This window comes from Dendrobates tinctorius, unplaced genomic scaffold (assembly GCF_039654945.1).
Source record: "Dendrobates tinctorius isolate UK_male_01 unplaced genomic scaffold, ASM3965494v1 ptg000367l, whole genome shotgun sequence".
In the NCBI taxonomy this organism is placed as follows: domain Eukaryota; kingdom Metazoa; phylum Chordata; class Amphibia; order Anura; family Dendrobatidae; genus Dendrobates; species Dendrobates tinctorius.
Genome location: NW_027362033.1, coordinates 2,595,310 through 2,608,729, shown reverse-complemented (window position 1 = coordinate 2,608,729; position 13,420 = coordinate 2,595,310). Strand labels below are relative to the sequence as shown.

Below are 13,420 nucleotides of genomic sequence, written 5' to 3'. Positions count from 1 at the left end.
GATGTGTGTGCGAGTCCTGACGTCGGCCTGTGATGTGTGTGCGAGTCCTGACGTCGGCCTGTGATGTGTGTGCGAGACCTGACGTCAGCCTGTGATGTGTGTGCGAGACCTGACCGTGCCCTGTGATGTGTGTGCGAGACCTGACCGTGCCCTGTGATGTGTGTGCGAGACCTGACGGCAGCCTGTAATGTGTGTGAGACCTGATGGCGCCCTGTGATGTGGAGCCTGGCTGTGTCTGGTGGTGTATGCGGAACCTGACCGCGGCGTGTAATGTGGAGCCTGGCTGGGGATGAAGTGTGCGTGGGGCACGACCGTGTGTGGTAGTGTGCAGGGGCCGTCTGCGACTGGTGTTTATGTGAGGCCACTTTTTAGTCTGCAGCTTTGGATCCAACCATTGAAGTCTGAACGTCTTTGCAGTGTCCCCAGGTAACGGGCGACATCAGCGACCTCTGCCACTGTACATATTGAGGAACAACAACGTTGCCTGCAGTTGGTAAAAAAAAAATTTTTTTTATTCAAACTGATAAAAACTCCACGCACAACACAACGCGATCTGCCTGGTCACAGCCTTCTTCAGGTGATGTAGAGAATGTGATCCTTCAGCCCTTTCCCAGTGTGAGAGGGAGGAGGAAGAGAAGGGATTCATCCTATGTTGCTCTTTTAAATATATCTAAAAACAACACATGTACTGTATAAAAATAATATATATTGATAAGTAAACCTATTTGTAAGAATTTTTTTTTTTTAAATCAATAAAAGGTTATTTATCGTGAAACATTTTATTTCATGTGGGAATTTAATAATGACATTTTTTCTTACAAATAGGTTCACTTTTATCACTATTGTACGGCCACCACCAGGACTCACTGGAGGCGTCTTGTTTTCTTTGTCCTCACCTTTTGTGAAGCCATTTTGTCTCGGCCCTCCACAGTAGACTGAATATTCTCAGCCTGGGCTCTGGTACTTTGTGGATGGCTTTTCCTCCGTGCTCACCCTCCATGCCCTATGTGAGGGAATGGGCCCGGAGGGAGTTTCGTGGGAACAAGACGACCAGTGATGAGGTGAGCGGGTGATGGGGCGTGGAGCTGACTGTGAGGGGTGCACCTCGCGGCTCCATCCTGGGATCGTGTGACCCTTCCCCCGTCTTCCCGCAGATCACTATACGGATGATGATCTCTCAGGGCGAGCGGCATCTGCAGGAGCTGGAGTGGGCGCTGAAGCTGGCCAAGTCCTAGATCTGTGTGAGCCGCCGATCTGTGGGGGTGTCATGGAGCTGAGTACTGACCCCTCTGCTGACCGGGTGTGTGGACGTCCCTCCTGACCTGCATGGACATCACTGTGGAGGGGGGAGACTTCCATCCATCTCGACTTTATTCAATCACTACCTTATAAAAGCCTAGATTTTTATATCTTTGTTCACGTTTCTTTTCTTTTTTTAATTGCTTTCCATGTGGTGCCAGTGCCACACGGTGCGGTGTGGAGCCCGACTGGAAAGTGGTGTGCACGGGGTGGGGGGAAACTGGGCCGCAATGTGCAGCCTGTGTGTATTGGTACAGGTGGGGTAGGGGGAAACAGTCGTGGTGTGGATGAAGACCAACTATAGGAGAGCCTGGTGGTGTATGCAAGACCTGACGGCGGCCTGTGATGTGTGTGCGAGACCGCATGGTGGCCTGTGATGTGTGTGCGAGATCTGACCGTGGGCTGTGATGTGTGTGCGAGACCTGACGGCGGCCTGTGATGTGTGTGCGAGACCGCATGGTGGCCTGTGATGTGTGTGCGAGATCTGACCGTGGGCTGTGATGTGTGTGCGAGACCTGACGGCGGCCTGTGATGTGTGTGCGAGACCTGACGGCGGCCTGTGATGTGTGCGAGACCTGACCGTGGGTTGTGATGTGTGTGCGAGACCTGACGGCGCCCTGTGATGTGTGTGCGAGACCTGACGGCGGCCTGTCATGTGTGTGCGAGACCTGACCGTGGGTTGTGATGTGTGTGCGAGACCTGACGGCGGCCTGTGATGTGTGTGCGAGACCTGACGGCGGCCTGTGATGTGTGTGCGAGACCTGACCGTGGGTTGTGATGTGTATGCGAGACCTGACGGCGCCCTGTGATGTGTGTGCGAGACCTGACGGCGGCCTGTGATGTGTGTGCGAGACCTGACCGTGGGTTGTGATGTGTGTGCGAGACCTGACGGCGCCCTGTGATGTGTATGCGAGACCTGACGGCGCCCTGTGATGTGTGTGCGAGACCTGACGGCGCCCTGTGATGTGTGTGCGAGACCTGACGGCGCCCTGTGATGTGTGTGCGAGACCTGACGGCGCCCTGTGATGTGTATGCGAGACCTGACGGCAGCCTGTGATGTGTGTGCGAGACCTGACGGCGGCCTGTGATGTGTGTGCGAGTCCTGACGTCGGCCTGTGATGTGTGTGCGAGTCCTGACGTCGGCCTGTGATGTGTGTGCGAGTCCTGACGTCGGCCTGTGATGTGTGTGCGAGACCTGACGTCAGCCTGTGATGTGTGTGCGAGACCTGACCGTGCCCTGTGATGTGTGTGCGAGACCTGACCGTGCCCTGTGATGTGTGTGCGAGACCTGACGGCAGCCTGTAATGTGTGTGAGACCTGACGGCGCCCTGTGATGTGGAGCCTGGCTGTGTCTGGTGGTGTATGCGGAACCTGACCGCGGCGTGTAATGTGGAGCCTGGCTGGGGATGAAGTGTGCGTGGGGCACGACCGTGTGTGGTAGTGTGCAGGGGCCGTCTGCGACTGGTGTGTATGTGAGGCCACTTTTTAGTCTGCAGCTTTGGATCCAACCATTGAAGTCTGAACGTCTTTGCAGTGTCCCCAGGTAACGGGCGGCATCAGCGACCTCTGCCACTGTACATATTGAGGAACAACAACGTTGCCTGCAGTTGGTAAAAAAAATTTTTTTATTCAAACTGATAAAAACTCCACGCACAACACAACGCGATCTGCCTGGTCACAGCCTTCTTCAGGTGATGTAGAGAATGTGATCCTTCAGCCCTTTCCCAGTGTGAGAGGGAGGAGGAAGAGAAGGGATTCATCCTATGTTGCTCTTTTAAATATATCTAAAAACATAACACATACTGTATAAAAATAATATATATTGATAAGTAAACCTATTTGTAAGAATTTTTTTTTTTTTAAATCAATAAAAGGTTATTTATCGTGAAACATTTTATTTCATGTGGGAATTTAATAATGACATTTTTTCTTACAAATAGGTTCACTTTTATCACTATTGTACGGCCACCACCAGGACTCACTGGAGGCGTCTTGTTTTCTTTGTCCTCACCTTTTGTGAAGCCATTTTGTCTCGGCCCTCCACAGTAGACTCTGAATATTCTCAGCCTGGGCTCTGGTACTTTGTGGATGGCTTTTCCTCCGTGCTCACCCTCCATGCCCTCATTCCTCTGTAGTGTGCACCGACTTGTGTCTCCCGCGTCTGCTTTCTACTCTTTAGATAACTGCAGAACTTACATGAGGACTTTTTTCCACCTTCTCATCAGCAGACGTTCCTGTTTAAGTGGTGACTTCTACGCGACACGTCTGCTGCACACTTGGAGCCTTTGTGAAGCTTCTGTGACCGGGCAGAAAGCAGATCAACATTGTCACTTATATCCAGTGCAGCTGACGCCACTCCACTCCGCCATTCCTACATTACAGGGTTCTGGCTCTATGTCTCCATCTGGTGGCTGACATTGGTAGTGCAGTGTGAGACACAAACCCAAACTGGATTATATCGAATGTGCACACAGCACCATCTAGTGGCCAATGCAGAAACTGCAACATCTCATGCTTTCACGCAAACTTGTAAATCAATCAAAACAATAATTATCTGGGATCAATAAGACTAGGGGATAACAGGGCTGTGGAGACACAGGGGGAGTCAGTGGGTGCTCTAGTCCACGGGCTCGAGACTACATGGACCAGGGATCATCCTATTGAACTCTCACTCTCCTTTTACCATGGGCATGATACTACTCGGACAACACAGTAAAAAACAAATCTGAACTGAGAAAAAGTAAGTTAATGTGTATGCACAATGTAAGTGCATATTAACACATGACCATTAACCAGAGAGAACAAAAAGCAAAAAACACAAATATCCTGAACTAAAAGGTAAAAAATATACTGCAAATAATGCATAAAGGTAATAATAATAGTAAGGGTATTTAGTAAACATAATTTTGATCAAAATAATGTACAAGCCATCCCGCCACATCACGGCAACCCTTGTGGGACAGTCCCTACTCTAGTATTTAAAACCTTTTCACTTGCCAAGTGGCGTGAATGTGAATAAGGATCGAGCGGCTGAACCACTAGTAACAGCTTAGGCCAGACTGGATGGCTTTCCCAGCTCAGAAAGAGGGCGGTCACACCCAAATATGCACTGGATGCACAATGAAATGAATAAAAAACAAATCTGAACTGAGAAAAAGTAACACAACAACACAGTGCGGCAATGCCTTATTGAATCACAAGACAGGCAAATAATACATAGAACAGTCCCAGCAAAACACCCAAGATGATGTAAAAGAGTCTCTTCCACTGACTCGCATGGATAACAGCAGCTGTCACTTCAGAGCTGTGAGGGCTGACTTCTGCCACCTGTGGCACATACAGAGAGGAGGTAACAACAAGCATAGGAAGATGACAGTCCATTGAGGTACAAGGCCAGTTGACTGGAGGGTCACAACCCGGCTTCTCCAAACATCTCCATGGGGCTCAGTTGAACAGTGGGTCCTAATCCTGGCTTCCCCAAATGTATACATGGGTTCATTGATGGGTAATGGAGCAGATTTGTATTCGCTCGGCCAGGGCCATGGTCCCCTAAGCTGGCATCCTGTAGAATGTGAACTCTGTGACCCTCGTGATGCAGCCATGATCTGGCTGCTGTCCTGCAGAATATTCATGGTTTTACGGACTTTCTAGTCCTCTTGATTCCAGAGGTAAAAAGGAAGGTGTGGTGAGATTAACTTGCATTTTTTGAGTAATACATTTGCAAAGTTTTTCCTCTTCTGTTTTGCAAGTCAAGAAGCCACAGGTTCCCATTTAATCGTCAATCAACATATTCTCAAACATCCATTGTTCAATGACCCTGCATTTCTGTCTGGCAAAGATAGCAGACAATAAGCTGTAGGAGCCGATATAAGGTACAAACAAGTCATTCAAATATATCCCCGCGCTCCGGAGCCAGTTCTAAGGATGCCTTTGCCTTATATTAGACCCTGGTTTCCCTTGAGGCAGCCATGTCTCTGGCTATCTGGGTGGATCACCGTCTTTGCCAGTGATATAAAGACACAACCTATGAGGAACCCATGGGGGGGGGCACTCGTTCTGTTGATTCTGTAGTTCGGTGTAAGGGGAGTATGTCTTTACTGTGGTAGACAGAGTCATTTTGTGGGGGCTCGTCCTTCCCTACCTCGCCGTAAACAGTCGCTGGAAAACTAAGGAGCCCGGGTTGCAGGGAAGCTAGCAACCCAGGTGTCCATAACTCCTCCGTGGGTAGGTCTCAATTCTGCCTATCGGCTGAGATCCATCTGGGCAAAAATAAGCTGGTTGTTTCTGCTTTTCTGGACAGTGGGGTGGGGGGTATACTTTGATCGACGCTAGTTTCGTCCCGGGCCTCAAACCAACATTGTCCAGAGCTATACCCATACTCTCCATAGACTCCGCACCCTTGAGACGGGTATTTTATTAAATGATGAAAATAAAAATACTGGGTGCACCACGATGAAATTTCTACCAATATCCTCTAAAACAAGGTGCTACTATATGCATGGAAGAGGAATATGAAAAAAATTCCATTACATATGAATAGTGCACACTTGCATATCAAAAATAATGCTTCATTAACATCACAAAGACACAAACGGGGTTAAAAACAATTAAAACAACTGTCCGTAGCCATGTCCAAATCTGGACAGTCCCAGGATAATAAGTAATGTAATTAGACAAGGCAAAGCCAAAATATTAGGCAAGCACAGTGAACATACTGTATGTAGCATAACCTCTGACATCAGCCCTGGGTTATAATTGGCCTCACTACAATAGTAAGCTTGATAAAACAAACCGCTCAAAAGATTGGCGCATGCCCAGTAATAGCCGCCGACGTCATGCCCAGTCCGCGGGCTGGAAATAAGGTGCCACACAAGCGCACCAATCAGCCCCAGGATAGACGCCGCAAAAGATTGGCACATGCCCAGTAATAGCCGCCGACGTCATGCCCAGTCCGCGGGCTGGAAATAAGGCGCCACGCAGGTGCACCAGTGAACCTCCAGAGAGACGCTGAAAAAGACCGGCGCATGCCCAGTGGTAGCTGCCGACGTCATGCGCAGTCCATGCAGCCACAAGATAATAGATCCAAGGTCAAGCTTCCTAAATTCTGTGAAAATCCTGTTAGGCTTGTGTTTCATTTTTCCATGAATGCTCATTACATCCACATTTTTCACAAGAGTTTCTAATGCTTTCCCATAGTTCTCCGCACAGGTACGGAAAAACACAAGATGTTTCTCTCCTGCTTGCGCTGACGTAAGAAACTCACAAGGCAGTTGAATTTTTCATCTGTTTTGCAAACCAAATAATAATTGTGAAGTCGTGCGGGTGTTTTCTGGGTGCTGGTGGCGGCCACCCCTTTCTCCTTCACAGTGATCCGCACTGGATTCCGTAGCCCAGCTCGCACCAGGTTCTCCACCTCCTGAGTTTGGGTGGCAGAGAACAGACCAGTCCTTCTTTGCTTGGGCAGAAAGCCCAATATGGTGTTTATGCTTGCTTCAAACCCCAAGTCCAGAAGTCTGTCTGCTTCATCCAAAATCAGAACATCCAAGGTCTTTACAGCACTGACCAAATCCAGCCCATCTGCCTGCCTCCGAAACATATCTTCCAGCCTGCCTGGGGTAGCCACAATGATGTTTCCGCCATGTTCTTTAGATTTCTTCACATCTTCAACGGGATTCCTTCCACCAATAAGGATGATCTGACAGAATTGCGGGAAATGTTTTGTGAAGTGTGAAAGCACCTCATCAATCTGCACTGCAAGCTCCCGAGCTGGAGTAATAATTATTGCCCCGACCTGATGTTTCTTCAGTTTCACTTCTCGTCTCAGGAGTATTTCTAACAATGGGATCACAAAGGCCAAGGTCTTCCCACTTCCTGTGATAATGGCCACAGGTAGATCCATTCCTTTTTCCCTTATTGTGTGGCGGTGAGCATTCATCCTTGTTCTCAGGTTTTGCCCGGTCTCCCCCACATACAGACCCCCAGTAGGACATTTAGTACAAATAATTAAGTACACCCCATTAGATGTGATGCAGCTGAGAGTACCTGGGATCTTGTAGTCCTGATGTGAGTTGGGGATCTTTATCTTGTCCGCGATCATTATAGATGGACAGGTCTTACATATTTTTCTCGTTGCAGGGAAAGGTTCCTCCAGCTGTTGGAGAGGACAGGGAGCTTCTGACAATGATGCTTCTTAGATTTGGGGGTTGCCTAAAGCACAGCAGTGGGGGGGTCTGGAAATATGGACTGTAATCGGGCATCTTTTTGTAGTAAAGGTTGTAATTTCCGTGCAGCTCCCCTTAGCACCTCCAGATTTGGGCTGTAGGTGACTACTAGAGGCACCCGGTTATCTTCTTCTTTAGCTTTCTAATGTAGCAGGTGATTCCTTGTCATTCTGGTGGCTCTTGTAATCTAGTTTTCAATTGTTCTTGGATGGTAGTCCTGATTCAAAAAGGTCTTTCTGAGCAAGGTGTTTGTCTCTATCCATGGGGTTGGAACATCTCCCATTGTATCTGATGGCTTGGCTGTAGACAATAGAGTTTTTATGTGTTTTGGATGGAAACTGTCCCATTTAAGGTATGTTGGACGGTCCATTGGCTTCTGATACAGGGACATCTATATTTCATTGTTCGGTAGCTTAATGATAGTGTCCACAAAGCCAATCTCAGTGCTAAAGTAGTTGAGAGTTAAGTTGGTGGGATGAAATTGAATAAACTGTTCGTGGAACGTATTTAGCTGTTGTTCAGACTCCGTCTAGATGGTTAAAATATCATCAAAAAATATCATCAATGTAACAGCGATAGGCCAGAGGCCTGATGCGACATGAGGACAAAAAGTCACTCTCAAGCTTCGCCATGAAAAGATTTGCATCCAACCAACTCATTCAGAGGACAATAAAACTTTCACACTCTTTATCTATGAACTGTTCCAATATTTATGGCCACAACTATCTATCCCTCTCCCATAATGATAGTTCTGCTTCACGTCACTTGTCTTAGCTATTGCATTATTTCTGTGTCTTGCGAATAAATATGTGACTCTTATAATAATAATAAATGTTATTTCTATAGGGCCGACATATTCCGCAGCACTTTACATTTCAGAGGGGACTTGTACAGACAATAGACATTACAGCATAACAATAATCACATAGATCATAACAGACACCAAGAGGAGTGAGGGCCCTGCTCACAAGCTTACAGTCTATGAGGAAAGAGGAGACACGAAAGGTGGGTGGTAACAGTTGCCCTGATTGTATGGACCAGCCGTAATGTTAAGTGTGTGACAGTACAGACACAGAGGGCTAATGGATGCATAAAGCATGTGGGAACATGATGCGGGAACCTGGTTATGGTAAAACTTTTGGCTGTGCCACCCAGGGATAGATTAGGTTAATGTGTTAAGGCGATAGGCCAGTCTGAATAAATGAGTTTTCAGGACACGCTTAAAATTGTGGGGATTGGGGACTAATCGGATTGACCTGGGAAGTGCATTCCAAAGAATTGGCGCAGCACGTTTATAGTCTTGGAGACGGGAATGGGAGGTTCTGATTATTGAGGATGCTAAGCAGAAGGGAGGGTGCGGGTAGGATGGCATACTGAAACAAGGGAGGAGATGTAGGGTGTTGCTGAGCCATGGAGAGCTTTGTGGGTGAGGGTAATAAGTTTATACTGAATTCTGGAGTGGATGGGTAGCCAGTGTAATGACAGGCACAAGGTAGAGGCATCGGTGTAACGATTGGCGAGGAATATGATCCTGGCAGCAGCATTCAAGACAGATTGGAGGGGGGAGAGTTTGGTAAGAGGGAGTGTGACGGGAGTATTCTCCAGAGCAAGGAGGGACAACAGGCCTGGGAATAATCCAACAGATTTATTGACCAAAAAACAGGAACAACACGAAGGTAATTTGCAGAGTCCCAAAATAAGTCCACAGGAAACTGATTCGGGGGCACCTCCCGACAATCCTTGTGCCAGATCACAAAACCATAGTCCTTTAAGAGTCCCAGAAATCCACCACGATCACACAGAGGCCGAAGCTTCCTCAGACAGCCTCATCCTTCTCTTCTAGCATCCAACTCACATCTGATCTTAAAGCAAGAATGTATTGTCAGGGCTCCTGGGATCAGTCCATCTGAAGGGGGGTAGGGGTCACACCTACTATTCAATGGTTTGGTCCATCAGAAGATTCTAGAAATGTAAGGGCTCCACTTAGTCTACAGGATGTGTATTGTAGGTTATCTTCTGCTTAGGAAAACAATAGCCAAAGTTCCACTAGCTGTTGACACAAGCCTAAATTAGATTATGGTCCAGGTACATCACAAGACATTGCAAAGTATTGGGGGAAGGAGACATGGTTAATTTACAGCAAATGAATCAGAGGAAAGTTAAATGACCTATTATACAAAATACAGGACAGGGCAAGACTACAAATCATGACAATCCCTTCCCCTCCTAATTTGTGTACGTACTAGGGACCTCTACAGGTCACTGGTTAAGTACACACAGGCATGGCGTAACTTACATGTGGCTTCATGCAGCCACGAATTGGCATCGTAGCTTTCCCACATCATTGCCCAGGAGAACAGCTGCAGGCAGACCACCCATCACCCCAACCAAACATCGCCTGACCCCAAAACCAAAGTTCAGATCCACAGTGGCTGTGGGAATAGTCCTCCATTGTCCACCAGCCAGTTCAATGACAATTCCAGGTCCTCTATGGATTGCCTCAGGCCGAACCACTCGGGGATCAGCCAGCGTGAGGAAAGCTCCTGAGTCACAAAATCCAACAAGTCTTTGTCCATCCAGCACGACCTCCTGCAAGTGCTTACCTCGATGAGCTGAAGTCGTCATAGCTGCGGGTCGCACACCATAAACTCCTAGTGGTGCAACATGGGTGGGTGAGGCACTAGGCCAGTCCTCACTTAGTGGTGACACGTCTTCCTCCATGGCACTTGGCTGTACATAATTAATAATATGATTGGGTACAGGATCAATCCTCATTTGAACAGCTGGGCAGGAGGCTTGCAGATGCCCAGGCTGCCCACATCGATAGCATCTGTGCTGTGTCTCACTCCATCCAATGCGTCCTCTTGGGCGAGGAGTAAGGGAACCTGCCGGTCGGCTCCCACCTGAAGGTGCTGTAGGGGTTTGAGGACGATTCCTCCATGAGCTGGCTGGACATGAGGCCTGCAGATGCCCCGGATGCCCACAACCATAACACCTGCGCTCTGCTACTTCCTCTCCTCGTCGTATTCCAGAAAACGCAGTGGAAGCAACAGGAGGCACATTAACACAGGTATCAACACGAGGTGGTGGCTCAGAGGAACGGGGAACAATGGGGACAGAAGAACTGGGGGCCACCGGTGTTGTGGAGCTGGTAGGCCTCTCTCCATCCTCCAACAGAACTCTCCACCGAGGCTTGATGGTGAGAGCCTCATCAGCGAGAGATGCAGCTTCTTCCACTGTAGCAGGTTTCCTCTCACGCACCCATTCCCTGATCTCAGCGGGGCACTGGGCAAAAAATTGTTCTTTTAGGATAACCTGGAGACAGGTGTTCCAGGTTAAGGCCTCCTCTGCCTCCAGCCAGCGATTACATATTTGTTTGAGTCTGTGGGCATACATCTTGAAAGACACTTCCTCATTACAGGCTAAAGTACGAAACTGGGTCCTGTAAGTGTCTGGGGTCACAGCATAATGTTCTAGAACAGTCCGTTTAATCTCTGCATACTCACAGTTCCACCGAGGGTCCATAGCTCTATAGGCTGCGGCAGCTCCACCCTCTAAGAGCCCCACAAGATGTCGGACGCGCTCCCTTTCCGGGACTTCCATTAATCGACACTGATGCTCAAAGTCCAGGAAGAAGCCCTCAATGTCACCGGAAGCCTCATTAAACGGCTTGAAGTCTTTGCGGGACACTCTGGGGAGTTCCCTCATGGGGGATGCTGTGGGTACAGTCTGTCTGGAGCTTCTCGCTGCCTCCAAAGCGATCTCCCTCTCCAGCATTGCCCTCTCCTCCATCCTGCGCTGCCTCTCCTTGGCTGTGCGCATGACCTCCCTCTTATCTTCTATGGTAGCCTCTTCTCCCAGTAAGGCCATCTCCTCCTCGTACCACACAACCCACTGACTTTTTTGGGTATTTACCTCCGACTGCCGCCTTTCCTCTCTTTGCTGTGAGGATCCTTCCTCAGCATCATCTTGCAGGCGAACTGCTTCCAAAGCTTCAATCAGCTGCTCCTTGGAGAGTCCCTTGCAGCTGACTCCCAGTTCACGGGCCTTTGTTTGTAGGTTCTTTGCAGTCCAGTTCTTGTACTCTGAGGCTCTGGTTCCAGAAGTTGATGGGCCGTTGTCCTCCATTTCTTCTGCTCTGATCCCACCGCTGCCAACCAGTTTGTGACGGGAGTATTCTCCAGAGCAAGGAGGGACAACAGGCCTGGGAATAATCCAACAGATTTATTGACCAAAAAACAGGAACAACACGAAGGTAATTTGCAGAGTCCCAAAATAAGTCCACAGGAAACTGATTCGGGGGCACCTCCCGACAATCCTTGTGCCAGATCACAAAACCATAGTCCTTTAAGAGTCCCAGAAATCCACCACGATCACACAGAGGCCGAAGCTTCCTCAGACAGCCTCATCCTTCTCTTCTAGCATCCAACTCACATCTGATCTTAAAGCAAGAATGTATTGTCAGGGCTCCTGGGATCAGTCCATCTGAAGGGGGGTAGGGGTCACACCTACTATTCAATGGTTTGGTCCATCAGAAGATTCTAGAAATGTAAGGGCTCCACTTAGTCTACAGGATGTGTATTGTAGGTTATCTTCTGCTTAGGAAAACAATAGCCAAAGTTCCACTAGCTGTTGACACAAGCCTAAATTAGATTATGGTCCAGGTACATCACAAGACATTGCAAAGTATTGGGGGAAGGAGACATGGTTAATTTACAGCAAATGAATCAGAGGAAAGTTAAATGACCTATTATACAAAATACAGGACAGGGCAAGACTACAAATCATGACAGGGAGACCGATTAGAAGAGAGTTACAATAGTCCAGACGAGAATGAATAAGAGAAACAGTAAGAGTTTTTGCGGAATCAAAAGAAAAGGTCGAATTCTAGAGATGTTTTTGAGGTGCAGATGACAAGAGCGAGCCAGTGATCGAATGTGGGGGGCGAAGGTTTCTGACTTTGTGAATTGGTGCCAGACTGTCTAGAACTAAATGTAAAGAAAACCAATGAGATGGTGATGAGTTATAGAAGGAGAAAGGATGATTACTCACCGATCACTATTGCTGGCCAGGAGGTGGAGATGGTTGAGAGCTACAAATATTTGGAGGTTCACCTTGACAGTAAACTCGATTGGAGGTGACACACAGAGAAGATTCACAAGAAGGGAATGAGCAGACTGTACTTACTGCGGAAGCTCAGGTCGTTCAATGTGTGCAGTAAAATGCTGGAAATGTTCTACCAGTCTGTTGTAGCAAGCGCCATCTTTTTTGCTATCATTTGCTGGGGCAGCGGTGTGCGAGCAGCTGACGCCAATAAGCTCAACAAACTTATCAAGAAGGCAAGCGCGGCTGTTGGCCTCCATCTTGACTCTTTTGAGGAGGTAGTGGAGGATAGGATTCAGAAGAAGTGCAGGGCTATAATGCACAATAATACACACCCACTATACGAGCTGTTCTGGAATCAGAAGAGCACACTCAGCAGCCGTCTAATCCTACTAAGGTGCAAGAAGGAGAAATTCAGGAAATCGTTTGTGCCTACTGCTATGGGGATGTATAACAATTCACTGTCCTATTAAGGGAATAGAAGAATCCAGGATATCTATAAACAGAAAGATAGTGAGGAAACACTTAGCTAGCCTAAATGAATTCAAGTCTCCAGGTCCAGATGAATTACACCCCAGAGTACTGAAGGAGATAGCAGAAGAAATTTTTGAACCCCTCTCTATAATCTTTGAAAATTCTTGGAGAACAGGAGAAGTGCCAGAAGACTGGAGAAGAGCAAATGTTGTTCCTATCTTCAAAAAGGGGAAGAAGGTGGACCCAGGTAACTATAGGCCGGTGAGTCTGACTTCTATACCAGGAAAGATCTTTGAACAAATTATTAAACAACATGTATGTCA

At 47.9% G+C, this 13,420-nt stretch overlaps 2 long non-coding RNA genes and 1 pseudogene across 2 annotated transcripts; all 3 read right to left on the bottom strand.

The window, feature by feature from the left end:
- Positions 1-497: 497 nt before the first annotated feature.
- On the bottom strand, positions 498-999 carry LOC141075696 (uncharacterized). Its single transcript, XR_012227325.1, has 2 exons — positions 897-999; positions 498-670 (listed from the first exon to the last, which is right to left on the bottom strand). It is a non-coding gene; the product is annotated as an uncharacterized lncRNA (long non-coding RNA).
- A 1,902-nt stretch (positions 1,000-2,901) lies between these two features.
- Positions 2,902-3,702, bottom strand: LOC141075695 (uncharacterized). The gene is made up of 2 exons (XR_012227324.1): positions 3,311-3,702; positions 2,902-3,083 (listed from the first exon to the last, which is right to left on the bottom strand). It is a non-coding gene; the product is annotated as an uncharacterized lncRNA (long non-coding RNA).
- Positions 3,703-6,239: 2,537 nt separating this feature from the next.
- On the bottom strand, positions 6,240-7,234 carry LOC141075722 (ATP-dependent RNA helicase DDX55-like; annotated as a pseudogene).
- Positions 7,235-13,420: the final 6,186 nt, after the last annotated feature.